We start from the raw sequence: 18,665 nt of genomic DNA, 5'->3' as shown, positions 1-18,665 counted from the left end.
AACGGCCACATTTAGGTTCTCTGAATTCACCGATGAGTAAATAGGATACGTTTGAGAAGGTGGTTTTGTCCTTTTAAGGAGGCTGGAGGGTTAGCAAAATGAACCATTAGATATACCTTAGATTTTTAGAAATGATTTGTTAAGCTATAAACTATTATTTAGTCAAAGCTGTATTGTCCGATTTTTCTGTATTACAGTATCAAATAATTTTCCTTACAAACCAATTATCTTAAAAAGTTATAGACTTTTGCCTATTTACACCGGCAAAATCGATCTCGTTTTAAATAATAATTTAAATTGAATATTCATATTAAATAAAATAATTTTAAATAGGCATACAAAAAACCTAACTAAATCGCATCATGGTAATATATAGAAAAGAAAACCGATTGATTTCGTCCCCAAAATGATTATGTTTATTCAACCCCCGTGTTATGCAAAGATTGTAAACAGCAAACTTCAGAAATATTATTGAATAAAATGTACACAGGTTTGTTTTTGATTTACCAAAACATTAACCTTTTTTATAGCGACATTAAAATCGCAATTTAACACAATCATAGCGGCCTCGACATCAGGGACGATTTATAATATGAGGCGAAATAATGCAGTATCGTTCTGTTTCGTATGGTTTTTTGTGAAAAAATATTTTGTTCATCATTTTTTTCTTTAAAATATGACTGAATTGACCGGAAAAACTACTGCAAAGTCTATTGTTATACACATACTTGGATAAACCATCGTTTAAAACGGTTACAAAATTTGATAAAAATCGAACCAAGCAGCTTCAAGAAAAAAACAATAACTTTGATAAATCCATAAATCCATTGAATTCAAGTATTTTCCTTTTTTATATGGGCCTCTTCTTCTAAAGGAGATAGAAACAGTCTGAAATGGTCACGGCCATCTAGCCCTTTTAATGACTTCTCATCCAAAAGCAAACTACAAATCGTGCTAAATCTGACATTTTTCAAGTAAATTAAGAATTATTTGTAAGACTGATTTGTTCTCCTGTGAACTGGTTTGCATTGTTAGAAAGAAAGAAGTATTTATATTTCCATGCAATTCTTTGAAATTATCATGGACACAAAAACAATATTTTGACTTGGTTTAAACTTTAAATTTTTGTGATGCTTTGAAAACCCCCCACCTTTTTAGACATTATAAAAGAGGTATGTCTCGGGAAAGCTTTTTCTTTAAATTATAGCTCTCAAACTTAACTATACAGCTTTAATTTAGAATATCTAAATTTACAAGTAATTGGTCCATTTCTGACTTGCTGTTAACTACATAATACATGGGAAATACAAGCATTCTATTCACGCAGAGACCTTTAAAGAATAGCCGACATGTCTGTTTTCATCAACATTCTCATGAAGGCAGATATCAAAGGACAAATAAAAGTCAAATAATCTCTAGAGGATACCTTTATGTACCAAACTATCTAGTCCGTGCTGGTTTTCGTAAGTACATCTATATATTGATGTGACGCTCCATCAGGAATTAGATCGTTTTACTTGTTTAAACAAACTCAACTGGGTCACATTTTTGTTGTTTAACACACCTCAGTCTCTCAGGCTTTTAAAATTGATTTCAACAAGATATTCAGAATTTTAAAGAGTACAAATACAATGAAGCGCATTGAAGTGGTAAAAGTTTTCGTTCGAATGGAATGTTCTAAACTTTGTATCGAACGTCAGTTGCTACATAAGACACGTCCATTTCTTTTAAAACGAGGAAAACAGTATTCGTCACAAAACTTTTATATCAAATGCATTCAAGCATTATTTAGCAAAATAAAATGACGTTGTTAAGGAAATATGGAAAAACATCATTCAAAATGTAAAATGTTGAAAACGTTTTTGTTATTGTTCAAATGCAGCTTCAATTCATATTACATCATGTTGAGGATATATGTTTGGTCATGAATAAAATAAAAAAGTATCTCAAAATAAACCAATTTTCGAGATTCTTTACTCTAATGCTAAAGCAACGGTATTTGAATATTCACAACAATATTCACAACAACACATTATTTTCATTTAAAATATTAATATTTTTATAAACTGTTCAAATTAACTCGAGTACTTTAAGAGGCGACTTCAAATCAGTCTTTACTATGAACATGTTTACATCAAAATATATGCATTAATAATGAAAATGTTCATCCATAGATATTTTTGCTAACTATAATTCATTCTTTAGAAAGGCTTTTGTTGGTCTAAAAGACATCGGCGGAATTTATGCTTTCAACCCAAGATGCGGCTATGATTGGTCAATTACCAGTTATGACCGAAATGATTATAGTTTACATTAGTATGGCTGCCGATATTTGGTTTGATCCAAGTCATTTTGTTACAGCAATTATCTTTTATTCGAGATGTAAAACAATGACTAAATATAAAGTACTTCCTTTACGTCTTCATCTCTTTAACCATACTTATTTTGTTACATAGAAATATTCATAAAAAACCTTCTATTGGAAGATTATCATTTTATTGACATACTCTATAGCAGTAAATATATTTTCGAACTTGATAGTCTGAGGAAATGTGTATTTATATTAGACGATCTTTCATTGTTCACTTAATCAAGTTAATGAAGATAATTTTTCCCCAGTAAATTTCCTTTATCTGCTTTTAAACTGTCTTATGTCCAAATTCCTACCGAGGGACCATGCGATGATGCTTTGATATTTATTAATAATATTTAATTAGTTTTACAGCTAGGGAAAGTTCTATTTCTTTCTCTCATTTTTCATTTTTGCTCAAGGACTGTGCTCCGAGTTGTTTTGAGCGTTTGGATCGTGCTTTTCGTTTGGACAAAATAACTACCAAAAAATACCTAACATTGGCGTCCACACGAACAAAATATTGTCTCCTGAGGAAACCTCACTGTTAATGCATCAATTACAACCCTCCAGATTTCCAGTGTGGAACCAACTCTAGAGGGGCTGATGACATCGAGTCGGAGGGAGTTATGGACTCAAACAGTATCTTTGTTAACGTATTAAATTCTTCACGGGTATTTATTTTTACTTTAAAGATGTATTTTGTTCATATACAATTGATACTGTTTTCTTTTTAAATTATGAATAATATTTCTTTTCCCAGGAAAATTTAGGAACCTGCAAAGCCGCGCTCTGTCCTAATCTTCACAAATGCGTGGCTGCGGAAAAGACCAGTTTTTGCTAGAGGGGCTGATGATACCGAGTTGAAGGGAGTCCCGGACTACAACAATGGCCTTGCTAACATATTGAGTGCATAACGAGTATTTTTTTTTCTATATATGGAAACATTATTCTGTAATGCATTTAATACTACTGATAACATTTATGTTCTCAACTAAAAGATCAATGATTCAAAAACAAAATTAAAAGAAAACCGATAACAGTATTCGTTAAATTGATCCCATGAGGATTTAATGCTTCTAGAATAATACAAAAAACAAAGAACCTATTGTCATCCTATTGAATAAAAGATTTTTGTATGTTCCAAATCCCCTATATCATCCTCGATAAAAAAACATTTTGTATCTTTAATGTTGACAATTCGTTTTCATTATATTGCTTTTTTCTGAATTTAGAAGTAGGTGCACTTCCTGGTATCAATATTAGATTTTATACTATGTTTAATCCAATGCTGAGAAGGTCCTTTTTATGGATAATAACTTCCAAAGAAGAAAGAATTATTTTTGCCAACAAAGTAATAATGTTCTGTTTGAGAGGTTGATATAGTTAAGGTTTCTCATTTGAAGAAATCACTTAGATTTTTCATGTCTTCAGAATGAGAAATATATGTCTCTGGTTTTGCTCTTTTGCTCGTTCTGTCGCTGCAATTTGCTCTGAAAAAAATGACAAATGGCTATCGTTTGGACAACTTTACTACAGAAATAATATCTGATATTGGCGTCCACTCATGTATAAAAGAATGCTTGCTAAGGAAACCTCACTGTCAATCCATCAATTACAACACTCAACATTTCCAGTGTGGAATCAACTCTAGAAGAGCTGAAGACATCGAGTTTGATGGAGTTCAGGACTACAATAGTATCTTTGATAACGTATGGAATGCTTCACGGGTATTTATCAAGATTTCCTATCTGCAATATGATAAATTTTACTCGTTATTTGTAGGTTATTTATCAGTGTCTTATTTAAGACTTTATTCTATTTTTACCCATGTTGAACGATAAAACTGTATATATCTGTAAAAATAACTCTTGGTAGTAAACGGTTAAAAATTGGGATGCAATTTTTCTTAAAGCATAGACTCTCTTGTTTTGTGTAGCATGCATAAATAAAATTTATTATTCATTGTATAAAGTATAATTTGTTCTTTCAACATTAAAAAAAATATGCATTAAAATGTATTAAATTTTAGTATAGCATTAATTTAATCAATACATTTGTCTGCTCATCAATAAGGGGTTTTATGAACAAAACTGTTTTGTCAATACAATTAAACATTACAACCGTACTTATATAAATTTTTGATAAAAATAATTATGATAATAATTTGGCTTCTTTTTGACAGGAAACTTTAGGAAACTGCAAAGATGCGATGTGCTCACCTCTGCAAAGATGTGTGACAATGAAAAGCAATAATGTTTGCATTTCAACAGGCAAGTGATATCTTGAGTAAATCCTTATCATTAGAAATACATGCATTGCATGTCGGATATATTGGTGCATATTACATTTTGTAATTTTTATAATTTGGCAGTTACATTAACAATCAATCGGGTTTCTGGTTATGCTTTTTTTTTGGAAAGGAGATGTTTTGGGGTTTTTTGTGTGTATTTGTTTTTTTGGGGTGGGGGTGGGGGTGGGGGTGGGGTTTTTCTTGGGAAGGGGGTTAATTTTCTTTTTTATTATTTTTTTTTTTGGGGGGGGGGTATTTTTGCAACTGTCAATGTGAACACGTTAAATATATATAAATACCATTAACTTGACGACCATTTAAGAAATAATAATATTAAAAATGGGGAAAATTATTATGATTGTTAGAGGTTTTTATATAAACTATGTTAAGTTTACGTATTAAACTTTCCATCTTTTAATCAGCTTGTCCAAAAGGATTCTATGGAAAAGAGGGTCAGTGCCTGCCTTGTCACGTGGGTCAGTACAACGATGGCTCCAAGCAATGGTGTTCTTATTGCCCTCCTGGAAGTTACAATGACCAAACGGGGTCAAGTTTTTGCCAGCCATGCCCTCCTGGCACTTATCAAACTAAATTAGGTAAATCCACTTTGTAACCACAAATATATTTTATGGTGATTCTAATTTATTTATTTTTTATCCATCGCTGTTACCATTACGCGCATTTTCTTTATTTTGTGTGGATAAAATGATAAAAAAAATCAAGGCAAGGATTTTTTGATTTCGTTTAGATTTTTTGTCAGTTAACGACCTACATAAACAGAAAACCTTATTGTTTTCATACTTTCTTCTTATTTTTGTGCACGCAATTTCTCAAAAAGTATTGGACCGATCTCGATCATTTTTTCATAGATGAATATACGTGATGTAAATTTTTATATTCTAGAAAAAATTGATAACGTCACTTCCAGTGTTGAATAATCGCTGGTTTTGTAATTTTTTACGACCTATTTTGCGCAGAGATTTCAAAAACTGAGATATTATTATGAAATATTCAGAATAGTTAGACTATAGTTTGAAATTATGCATTATAGTTGTCTTATGCCAGTGGCGCCATTTCTTGAATCTCAACTATTAAAAAGACCGTTTGTATGATATCAAAAAAGGGACTGATCCCTTTATCTAAGGGGGGGGGGGGGGGGGTCGTCAATCTATAACAAATAACTTATAAACGATTAATATTTTGTTTTGCAGTCAGAAGCAAAGTTGTTAATCGTAACAATTACTATCTGAAAAATCATTGTTACACCTATTTAAATTACGAATATTGCGGGTACTTTAATCGGTTATCCCAAATGTGTCATATTTTAAAAAGGAAAACCACTTTTGTGCAAGATATTGGCGATCATATACAAGGATGAAAGTTAGGGATTGTTTGTATATTGCATCGGATCTTTTTCTTAAGAAATAGGAAGGAAGACCTACTTGTTACAAGATCGCATCTAGTTATTTTAATTATTCATTCATAATACAATTGTATGTCCACCTGTTCTAAATGCAGTGTGGGGTCGTACCAGGATAACACAGGACAGACAGGGTGTAAACTCTGTCCGGTGGGGATGTACCAAGCAAACACGGGGCAGGGTAGCTGTATACCCTGTGACACTGGGACATATCAACATAACAGTGGTATGGATATGTGTGCTTATTTTCTTGTATCTATTTGTTATCTTCCAGAATTCCAAAAACTATATTGTATTCAATCTTCCTTGTAGGAATCAGTAACCCTCATGCAATAAAAAAGTTTGATATACATATATTTACATTCATTTAGGCTATCGGTTTTTAGAACGCAGTTCGCAGTTCGCAATTGAATAGTGAACTGCGTTCTATAGAACGCAGTTCGCAATTCAAAATTTTGTGCGATTGAATAGTGAACTGCGTTCTATAGAACGCAGTTCGCAATTCAAAATTTAGAATTCATATTTGGGGCCCGCTTGACTTATATGCAATTGAATAGTGAACTGCGTTCTATAGAACGCAGTTCGCAATTCAAAATTTAGAATTCATATTTGGGGCCCGCTTGCCTTATATGCAATTGAATAGTGAACTGCGTTCTATAGAACGCAGTTCGCAATTCAAAATTTTGTGCGATTGAATAGTGAACTGCGTTCTATCTAGAACGCAGTTCGCAATTCAAAATTTTGTGCGATTGAATAGTGAACTGCGTTCTATCTAGAACGCAGTTCGCAATTCAAAATTTAGAATTCATATTTGGGGCCCGCTTGCCTTATATGCAATTGAATAGTGAACTGCGTTCTATAGAACGCAGTTCGCAATTCAAAATTTAGAATTCATATTTGGGTTCCGCTTGCCTTATATGCAATTGAATAGTGAACTGCGTTCTATAGAACGCAGTTCGCAATTCAAAATTTAGAATTCATATTTGGGGCCCGCTTGCCTTATATGCAATTGAATAGTGAACTGCGTTCTATAGAACGCAGTTCGCAATTCAAAATTTAGAATTCATATTTGGGGCCCGCTTGCCTTATATGCAATTGAATAGTGAACTGCGTTCTATAGAACGCAGTTCGCAATTCAAAATTTAGAATTCATATTAGGGGCCCGCTTGACTTATATGCAATTGAATAGTGAACTGCGTTCTATAGAACGCAGTTCGCAATTCAAAATTTAGTGCGATTGAATAGTGAACTGCGTTCTATCTAGAACACAGTTCGCAATTCAAAATTTAGAATTCATATTTGGGGCCCGCTTGCCTTATATGCAATTGAATAGTGAACTGCGTTCTATAGAACGCAGTTCGCAATTCAAAATTTGGAATTCATACTTGGGGCCCGCTTGCCTTATATGCAATTGAATAGTGAACTGCGTTCTATAGAACGCAGTTCGCAATTCAAAATTTAGAATTCATATTTGGGGCCCGCTTGCCTTATATGCAATTGAATAGTGAACTGCGTTCTATCTAGAACGCAGTTCGCAATTCAAAATTTAGAATTCATATTTGGGGCCCGCTTGCCTTATATGCAATTGAATAGTGAACTGCGTTCTATCTAGAACGCAGTTCGCAATTCAAAATTTAGAATTCATATTTGGGGCCCGCTTGCCTTATATGCAATTGAATAGTGAACTGCGTTCTATCTAGAACGCAGTTCCCAATTCAAAATTTAGAATTCATATTTGGGGTCCGAAATTTTCAGGGGCATCTACTAGTGGTATTTCACTACCACTGTGAACATACGGTGATGCAGCTATCTCTAGTTTTTAAGAATCGGGCTAATATACAATTGAATAGTGAACTGCGTTCTATAGAACGCAGTTCGCAATTCAAAATTTAGAATTCATATTTGGGGCCCGCTTGCCTTATATGCAATTGAATAGTGAACTGCGTTCTATAGAACGCAGTTCGCAATTCAAAATTTTGTGCGATTGAATAGTGAACTGCGTTCTATCTAGAACGCAGGTCGCAATTCAAAATATTGTGCGATTGAATAGTGAACAGCGTTCTATCTAGAACGCAGTTCGCAATTCAAAATTTAGAATTCATATTTGGGGCCCGCTTGCCTTATATGCAATTGAATAGTGAACTGCGTTCTATAGAACGCAGTTCGCAATTCAAAATTTAGAATTCATATTTGGGTTCCGCTTGCCTTATATGCAATTGAATAGTGAACTGCATTCTATAGAACGCAGTTCGCAATTCAAAATTTAGAATTCATATTTGGGGCCCGCTTGCCTTATATGCAATTGAATAGTGAACTGCGTTCTATAGAACGCAGTTCGCAATTCAAAATTTAGAATTCATATTTGGGGCCCGCTTGCCTTATATGCAATTGAATAGTGAACTGCGTTCTATAGAACGCAGTTCGCAATTCAAAATTTAGAATTCATATTAGGGGCCCGCTTGACTTATATGCAATTGAATAGTGAACTGCGTTCTATAGAACGCAGTTCGCAATTCAAAATTTAGTGCGATTGAATAGTGAACTGCGTTCTATCTAGAACACAGTTCGCAATTCAAAATTTAGAATTCATATTTGGGGCCCGCTTGCCTTATATGCAATTGAATAGTGAACTGCGTTCTATAGAACGCAGTTCGCAATTCAAAATTTGGAATTCATACTTGGGGCCCGCTTGCCTTATATGCAATTGAATAGTGAACTGCGTTCTATAGAACGCAGTTCGCAATTCAAAATTTAGAATTCATATTTGGGGCCCGCTTGCCTTATATGCAATTGAATAGTGAACTGCGTTCTATCTAAAACGCAGTTCGCAATTCAAAATTTAGAATTCATATTTGGGGCCCGCTTGCCTTATATGCAATTGAATAGTGAACTGCGTTCTATCTAGAACGCAGTTCGCAATTCAAAATTTAGAATTCATATTTGGGGCCCGCTTGCCTTATATGCAATTGAATAGTGAACTGCGTTCTATCTAGAACGCAGTTCCCAATTCAAAATTTAGAATTCATATTTGGGGTCCGAAATTTTCAGGGGCATCTACTAGTGATATTTAACTACCACTGTGAAGATACGGTGATGCAGCTATCTCTAGTTTTTAAGAATCGGGCTAATATACAATTGAATAGTGAACTGCGTTCTATAGAACGCAGTTCGCAATTCAAAATTTAGAATTCATATTTGGGGCCCGCTTGACTTATATGCAATTGAATAGTGAACTGCGTTCTATAGAACGCAGTTCGCAATTCAAAATTTAGAATTCATATTTGGGGCCCGCTTGCCTTATATGCAATTGAATAGTGAACTGCGTTCTATAGAACGCAGTTCGCAATTCAAAATTTTGTGCGATTGAATAGTGAACTGCGTTCTATCTAGAACGCAGTTCGCAAATCAAAATTTAGAATTCATATTTGGGGCCCGCTTGCCTTATATGCAATTGAATAGTGAACTGCATTCTATAGAACGCAGTTCGCAATTCAAAATTTAGAATTCATATTTGGGGCCCGCTTGCCTTATATGCAATTGGATAGTGAACTTCGTTCTATAGAACGCAGTTCACAATTCAAAATTTAGAATTCATATTAGGGGCCCGCTTGACTTATATGCAATTGAATAGTGAACTGCGTTCTATAGAACGCAGTTCGCAATTCAAAATTTAGTGCGATTGAATAGTGAACTGCGTTCTATCTAGAACACAGTTCGCAATTCAAAATTTAGAATTCATATTTGGGGCTCGCTTGCCTTATATGCAATTGAATAGTGAACTGCGTTCTATAGAACGCAGTTCGCAATTCAAAATTTGGAATTCATACTTGGGGCCCGCTTGCCTTATATGCAATTGAATAGTGAACTGCGTTCTATAGAACGCAGTTCGCAATTCAAAATTTAGAAATCATATTTGGGGCCCGCTTGCCTTATATGCAATTGAATAGTGAACTGCGTTCTATCTAGAACGCAGTTCGCAATTCAAAATTTAGAATTCATATTTGGGGCCCGCTTGCCTTATATGCAATTGAATAGTGAACTGCGTTCTATCTAGAACGAAGTTCCCAATTCAAAATTAAGAATTCATATTTGGGGTCCGAAATTTTCAGGGGCATCTACTAGTGGTATTTCACTACCACTGTGAACATACGGTGATGCAGCTATCTCTAGTTTTTAAGAATCGGGCTAATATACAATTGAATAGTGAACTGCGTTCTATAGAACGCAGTTCGCAATTCAAAATTTAGAATTCATATTTGGGGCCCGCTTGACTTATATGCAATTGAATAGTGAACTGCGTTCTATAGAACGCAGTTCGCAATTCAAAATTTAGAATTCATATTTGGGGCCCGCTTGCCTTATATGCAATTGAATAGTGAACTGCGTTCTATAGAACGCAGTTCGCAATTCAAAATTTTGTGCGATTGAATAGTGAACTGCGTTCTATCTAGAACGCAGTTCGCAATTCAAAATTTAGAATTCATATTTGGGGCCCGCTTGCCTTATATGCAATTGAATAGTGAACTGCGTTCTGTAGAACGCAGTTCGCGATTCAAAATTTAGAATTCATATTTAGGGCCCGCTGGCCTTATATGCAATTGAATAGTGAACTGCGTTCTATAGAACGCAGTTCACAATTCAAAATTTAGAATTCATATTTGGGGCCCGCTGGCCTTATATGCAATTGAATAGTGAACTGCGTTCTATAGAACGCAGTTCGCAATTCAAAATTTAGAATTCATATTTGGGTTCCGAAATTTTCAGGGGCATCTACTAGTGGTATTTCACTACCACTGTGAACATACGGTGATGCAGCTATCTCTAGTTTTTAAGAATCGGGCTAATATACAATTGAATAGTGAACTGCGTTCTATCTAGAACGCAGTTCCCAATTCAAAATGTAGAATACCTATGGGCCCCGGTAAAAAGTGAAAAAAATAAAGATTCAAATGAAGCATATTTTTCCCCTAACATTATCTATTGATATCTATTCCATAATAATTAACAAGTTTTAGCGCTGAATTTATTGTATATAAAAAGCACGAAGCTTTTAAACATGGTAGGGGTCAGCATACATTCGTGATTTTGTATAGTAAATCGACGACGGGCATTCATTTCAAAGCCTTTGTTTACTGTAAGCCTAACCGAGGACAAACTTGTTGGAAAGACAAAATGTGCATTAAGAAAACTCCTGTGAAAGTAAGAGGTTTGTACTACATTAGGCTAGGACCTAAAAAATGAAAAAAATATGAAAATTTCAAGGTTTTTCCTATAGCAATCGAAAGCTATTATACTCTGTCCCAAGATATCTTGGATTCTCATTTTGCTTAATTGCATGATATCTATAAATACCTCAGAGTTTAAACGATGTTCATTCAAAAGTATGCAAAATTTCCAAGATATTTCATTCGAAACGCCCCTGTTAGCTGATCAGGTTTCAATACAATGCTAAAAAATGTGATGTCGTTGCAGCAAGCCCGGATGATAACGTTGTAAAATTGCGCGATGTATTCCGAGTGTATTCCGAATGGAGAAAAGATGTAAACATTCCCCGTTATAAATCTCCGTAAGGAATCGGTTTTCCTTCCTGTGGATTTTTCTGAGTGAAAGATGATAATGAGTCAATGAAATTATCTTGGAAAATATCCCTTTTAACTATTTCAATTGCACTTCTTTCACAGGTATGTGTATTTTTATTATGAGGTTTTTACAATTTTCACCTCTCAAAATATTTTTAAAATCTATTTTTTTGATTAAATATTGTAAAATTTGAAAATTCTAAACCGGTGAAAATATTTCAAATATAATGTACTTTATTCTTAATTGATATCGTCAGGTGTCCCATACCACCTAAAGGTAGTTTTCTTAAAGTAGTTTTCAAAGTCATTTCTTATTAATATGTTTACAGTGCGATTGTTGGGGCGAGCGCAGAAGGAACTTCACTTCTTTTAATATTAATGCCATTTGTTTGTTTAGACGCAGTTCATAATCCGTTCTATTACCCTCAGCGTTAGCAACGCACTTACCAACGGGTAACATTAAAAATTGTTACATGCGCGAAAATTATGCGCGTACGGTTCGCCGTAGAATTCACGTTATTCCTAGGTAAAAGCAGTTAGGTTTTATTTAAAATTAAGACATTCAGTATAACAAAATAAATAGTGCCTGTTTGGGAGGATAACAGTTGAAATTTACACCCCTTGAAAACCATTGTCAACCTCCGCTTCGCGTCGGTTGACAATGGTTTTTTGAAGGGGTGTCAATTTCAACTGTTACCCTCCCAAACAGGCACTATTTATATAATACATATTGTATCATATGATACAATTATATATCATATAAACCAATATCATATTGTACAATATCGTATGATACGATAAAATATAATATAACAATATCATATAATACAATTTCATGTGATATAATTGTATATTACAGAAACCAATATCATATTATATTATAGATACAATATTATAGATACAATATAATATCATATAATATTGTATCATTATATACAATACTATACAGAACACTATCATGATACAATATCATATCATAAAATATAAAAAAAAATGATACTGTACATATCATATCGTATCATATAACTTTTTACAATATAACATATGATATTATATTGTATCATATTAAACAATAGTGTTTCATATCATACAATACAATACAACATCATAGGAGTCATGTTTTATCATTTAACAACAACCACATCAAGCAGGTTTAAGTGAGGTAGGAGATTTCTTTAGCATCCTTGATAATGGAGATCAGGCTCTGCATCTGAAGCAACCTCTGCGTTTCATTTATAATATAGTTAAATCAACTTTGAAAGCTATAATCTATAAAACATGTGACCTGTTCCAAAAATCTAAACCTCATCCTGCATCCGTAACCAATGGCTCAGATTTAGCATTCAAGCCTGTCAGGTGCATCAGTATCATAAGACGCATCACCCATGCAAGTTTGGTGAAGTTAGGACCAGTTATAACTAAAATATCATCATCACAGGGCACCACAAATTAAAACCTTAACCACCTCCAGCATCCGCAACCTATGGCTGAGATTCAGCATCCATGCCTATCATGTGCATCTGTATCATAAGACACACCATCCATTCAAGTTTGGTGAAGTTAGGACCTGTAATAACTAAAATATTTTTTTATCATCCTTGATAATGGAGATCAAGCTCTGCATCTGAAGCTTCCTCTGCGATTGATTCATATTACAGTTTAATCAACTATGCAAGTTTGAAATAGTACTAATATCTATGTAACATGTGACCTGTTAAAAAAAACTTAACCTTATCCAGCATCCGAAACCTATGGATCAAACTCAGCATTCAAGCCTGTGAGGTGCATCAATATAATAAAACGCACTATCTGGTGAAGTTAGGACAAGTAATAACTAAGATATCATCATCAAAGGGCACCTGTTTCAAAAACTTTGACCAGGTCTTAAAACCTTAACCTCCTCCAGCATCCGAAACCTATGGCTCAGATTCATTATTCAAGCCGTTCAGGTGCATCAGTATAATAAGACGCACCATCCACACAAGTTTGATGAAGTTTGGACCAGGAGTAGCTAAGATATAATCATTAGAGGGCACCTACTCAAAAAACTTTAACCAGCTCCAAAAACCTTAACCTCCTCCAGCATCCGAAACCTATGGCTCAGATTCAGCATTCAAGCCTGTCAGGTGCATCAGTATCATTAGACGCACCAACCATACAAGTTTGGTGAAGTAAGGACCAGTAGTAAATAAGATATTATCATCAGAGGGCACCTGCAACAAAAACTTTTACCAGCTCTTAAAACCTTAACCACCTCCAGCATCCGAAACCTATAGCTCAGATTCAGCATTCAAGCTTGTCTTGTGCATCTGTATCATAAGACACACCATCCATGCAATTTTGGTCAAGTTAGGACCAGCAGTAACTTAGATATTGCTATCAAAGGGCACCTGCAACAAAAACTTTAACCAGCTCTTAAAACCTTAACCTCCTCCAGCATCCGAAACCTATAGCTCAGATTCAGCACTCAAGTCTGCCTGGTGGATCAGTATCATAAGACACACCATCCATGCAAGTTTGGTCAAGTTAGGACCAGGAGTAACTTAGATATTGCTATCAAAGGGCACCTGCAACAAAAACTTTAACCTGCTCCAAAAACCCTAACCTCCTTCAGCATCTGAAATTTAGGATCCAGATTCAGCATCAAAGTCTTTCAAGTCCACAAGTAGGTCCAGATGCATCATCCATGCAAGTTTGGTGAAGATAGGACAAGTAATAACTTATATAGATAGAGGACCTGCAACAAAAACTTTAACCAGGTCCGGACGCCGACGCCGGGGGTATAGCATAAGCTCCCCCCGACTTCGTCTCAGTGAGCTAAAAACTAGAGAAAGCTGCATCACCATATTTTAACAGTGGTAGTGAAATACCACTAGTAGATGCCCCTGAAAATTTCGGGCCCCAAATATGAATTCTAAATTTTGAATTGCGAACTGCGTTCTAGATAGAACGCAGTTCACTATTCAATTGCATATAAGGCAATCGGGCCCCAAATATGAATTCTAAATTTTGAATTGCGAACTGCGTTCTATAGAACGCAGTTCACTATTCAATTGCATATAAGGCAAGCGGGCCCAAAATATGAATTCTAAATTTTGAATTGCGAACTGCGTTCTATAGAACGCAGTTCACTATTCAATCGCACAAAATTTTGAATTGCGAACTGCGTTCTATAGAACGCAGTTCACTTTTCAATTGCATATAAGGCAAGCGGGCCCCAAATATGAATTCTAAATTTTGAATTGTGAACTGCGTTCTATAGAACGCAGTTCACTATTCAACTGCATATAAGGCAAGCGGGCCCCAAATATGAATTCTAAATTTTGAATTGCGAACTGCGTTCTATAGAACGCAGTTCACTATTCAATTGCATATACATGTAAGGCAAGCGGGCCTCAAATATGAATTCTAAATTTTGAATTGCGAACTGCGTTCTATAGAATGCAGTTCACTATTCAATCGCACAAAATTTTGAATTGCGAACTGCGTTCTATAGAACGCAGTTCACTATTCAATTGCGAACTGCGAACTGCGTTCTAAAAACCGATGGTTATTTAAACTTAATTAATTCAAAAGTCTTTAGAAACAGCCATACTAAAATCTACAAGCCCCGTTTATCGTTTGGTCGAGACTTACAGCGACCCAAGAAAAATCACGGACTGCACGAAATACATGTAATCAGATGATGTCAGACTCAAAGTCTCACAGGAGACGATTTTGCTTTTTCTTTTAGCGACCTCACTGAAGTACATTATCAGTAATTTAGTGAATTTGACTTACTTTTTCAATCAATGTATTAATTTGTTAAAAAAGGTGCAAATATAAACAATAAAATGCTTTTTGGATGATTTATTTGGGTTATTTATTTTTTATTTTTATTTTTTGCAATGTCACTCATTGTTTAATTATTGATTGTCAGGGAGCACTGCGTGTTCTCAGTGCAGGGTAGGAACTTACCAATCAAACACAGGACAGGCTTCATGTTTATCTTGCGCGCCTGGATCCTACCAAAACACAGTCGGAATGCCATCATGCAAACCTTGTCAACCTGGGAAACACCAAAGTTACTGGAAACAAACTCAGTGCACGGCCTGCACGAGGAATTGGTACCAGGACCAACCCGGGCAGTCATTCTGCAAGCAATGCTCGGGATACCGTTGTGTCAACACGGCCAAGACTCAATGCATTGGTAAGTCTAGTTCTTGGCACTTTTATTTTGACCAAAGAATTTTGCACACACATCAACAAATATAATAAAACACTGAAATATTTTTATTAACGAATAAATGAAAGAAATTCCAATTATTCATCAGACTGGTTTGCTACAGTAATATGCATGCGTTATGCTATATTTTCTGGCACATGCATGGATAAAGACTAAGCACAACTAGTATGATTATACAGTAAAACTCAGTTATAGCAAAGCCCTAGGGACCAATTGATTTACTTCGTTATATTCGTAATTCGTTTTATCCGTATAACGAATTTGTAATAATAATTATAGCGAATTCACTTTATACATGTTTTCTTTCACCAGACAATAATTTTGCTAATTGATGCTTTAAATAAAAATATATATTACTTTGATACCTTTAATAATCGGATTGTGAATTAAAAAATCTATATGAAAATAAATTCATTCAATCTATTACGTTAAATGGTAATGCAAACATTTTAAAACTGTTAAGAAATTCCTTATAAAAGTGTTAGATTGTGTTATTATTCACCTCTACGGGACTCAAAATCAGTTCGCTATATCTGTAAATTCGTTTTATCCGAATTCGTTATAACTGTAAACTTTTGTAAAGATTTGTTTTGCATTTTACTGGGGACTCAAAAAAAACGTTGCTATATCGGAGAATTCGCTATATCCATATTTTTACTGTATACGTATACTGTTTTTCCCATGCAATCAATAGATTCCCTCATATCAGTTTTCTGAGGAATTTGGCTAGGAACAACATCAAAGTTATAAAGAGTGTGATTTCGCAGGAATCACTTTTTATGCTTGAATGATAATCTCAATGTTTCAGTGAATCATAACAATAATGATGCAATAGACAAATTGAACTCTTTATTGTCCATTTTAGGTTTGACCGCAATACAATATTCTTGGTGCACAAGTAAGCAGTTTGTTGGATACATGCGGTTTCATCAGTGTTAACAACACTGTTTAAACCTGGGATCCAGTTGTCATGGGATCATTTATCCAAGAAATTACGAAAATTGGTGTTATTGGTGCCCCAGTGCCCAACAGGCCTACTCTGGTAATAGTAATTACTGGGATTTAACTATGTGTGTTTGAAAAGTGTCACGTGACCCTCGATCATCGTTATCTGTGGAAAAAAAGAGAAAACATATTTTTGACATACCGGTAATACTACCACAAAGGTCTTGAGCTATAGTTACCGTTATACTGACTTGTAAATTCGCCAATGGTATCTTAACTGTAAATGATAACTGGTTTGTAAATAATTTTCTTTTAAAATCACGTCGTTTTCATATCCTTTGGATGGCGTTGTTGTCATTAAAACTTACATGCATTCTTGTAGCTATGATTTTACTTTTTTCCGAGCATTTCAAGGAAGATATGTTCTTATTCCCTCTATCTCCCGTAATCCGGTAGATCTGCCATAAATCGTACGGAATTATAGAGAACGGTTATTGTTTACACGTTTTAAACATGATCAAATAAGTTTCGTTACATATACGCCCTCAGAATGTCCCCAACTCCATGAAAAGCTTGCTTGATAAAGTTAAGCCCCGAACGAGTTTTGTCTCTGAAATTGCCTTGTTTAAGAGTTATTTACTTTTGCTCATTTCGCTCCTTTTGTCTAGCTGATAGTGGATTAAGACTTGGCAAATTCCAATGTCTCACATTATCTCTCTTTTACCACAAACTTGCTGGGGACAATTCAAGGCAAGGCAAAACCGTATGTAAAAGCAAAAAAATCACGGGGCTAAAATACTAGTAACCCTGTGTCCAGTATATACTAGTAGCAAAGCATGGAAACTGAAACAGATAAATCTTGCAATGATAGTAAAACGTTGCAAATGATATTAAAATATTCGTACTTGCGAGTACACAAAATGTTGTAAAACGTTCTTACTAATGTTCATACGTTGTTTTGCAATAATCTGGATTGCATTCGGTCGCGTCTGAATAGTGTCAAATTTTGATGAGACTTGATGCGACCACAAAAACGCATGCAACGAATGCGAGAGCTCGTCCAACGCTTGCAAATGCTCGTGGAAAGTGAAAAAATTCCGATCGCAGTGTTGTTAAGTGCTTGTGCGCCAATTCTGAAAGGATATTTACAAACTTTCAAAAATCGTGCATGCCTTTGCGAGTACACAAAATGTTGTGAAACATCTGTACTAATGTTCGTGCGTTGTACTGCAAAAATTGGGATCGCATTCGGTCGCGTTTAGATAGTGTGCATGTCCATGATTTTAAAGAGACTTGATGCGACCACTTCAACGCATACAACGAATGCGAGAGTTTGTGCAATGTAGGCGAGAGATTGTGGAAAGCTAAACAATTCAGATCACAAAGTTTGGTAAGATGCTCGTGCGCCAATTGTAAACGGGGCCCATAAGGCAGACATCTTTTATTGTGATAATTGTATAGCTGTCAAGTTTGCTTTCATCAACAAAAACATGAAGGTCAACTAAATATCAAACAATCTGCAGTGTGTACCTTTATGTACTAAAGTATCTTGCCAAAGCTGGGTTTATTTACTTAAATGGCCCATCCTATACATTGATGTGACGCTCCATCAGTTAATAAATCGTTTTACATGTATTTGTTTAACAAGCCCTACTGGGTCACATTTATAGATGTCCTACACACGCCAGTGTTATGGGCTTTTAAAATTGACTTCAGTAAAGCTCTCAGTGTAAAAGGTTTAGATTATACCTAACATAAAAACTATCATCAAACATTTTTTCTTGAAAGTATTTTAGTTGAGAAGTAGATAGTCTGCGTGGCTCTGAATTCAAAATGAATACGTTGCTATTTGA

At 34.9% G+C, this 18,665-nt stretch overlaps 1 pseudogene; it reads left to right on the top strand.

Annotated features, from left to right (window-relative positions):
- The first annotated feature begins 480 nt into the window (after positions 1-480).
- Positions 481-18,257, top strand: LOC128191403 (major surface-labeled trophozoite antigen 417-like; annotated as a pseudogene).
- The last annotated feature ends 408 nt before the right edge of the window (positions 18,258-18,665 follow it).

The sequence above is a fragment of the Crassostrea angulata genome, chromosome 7 (assembly GCF_025612915.1).
Source record: "Crassostrea angulata isolate pt1a10 chromosome 7, ASM2561291v2, whole genome shotgun sequence".
NCBI classification, from domain to species: domain Eukaryota; kingdom Metazoa; phylum Mollusca; class Bivalvia; order Ostreida; family Ostreidae; genus Magallana; species Magallana angulata.
This window is presented reverse-complemented; position numbering and strand designations above follow the sequence as displayed.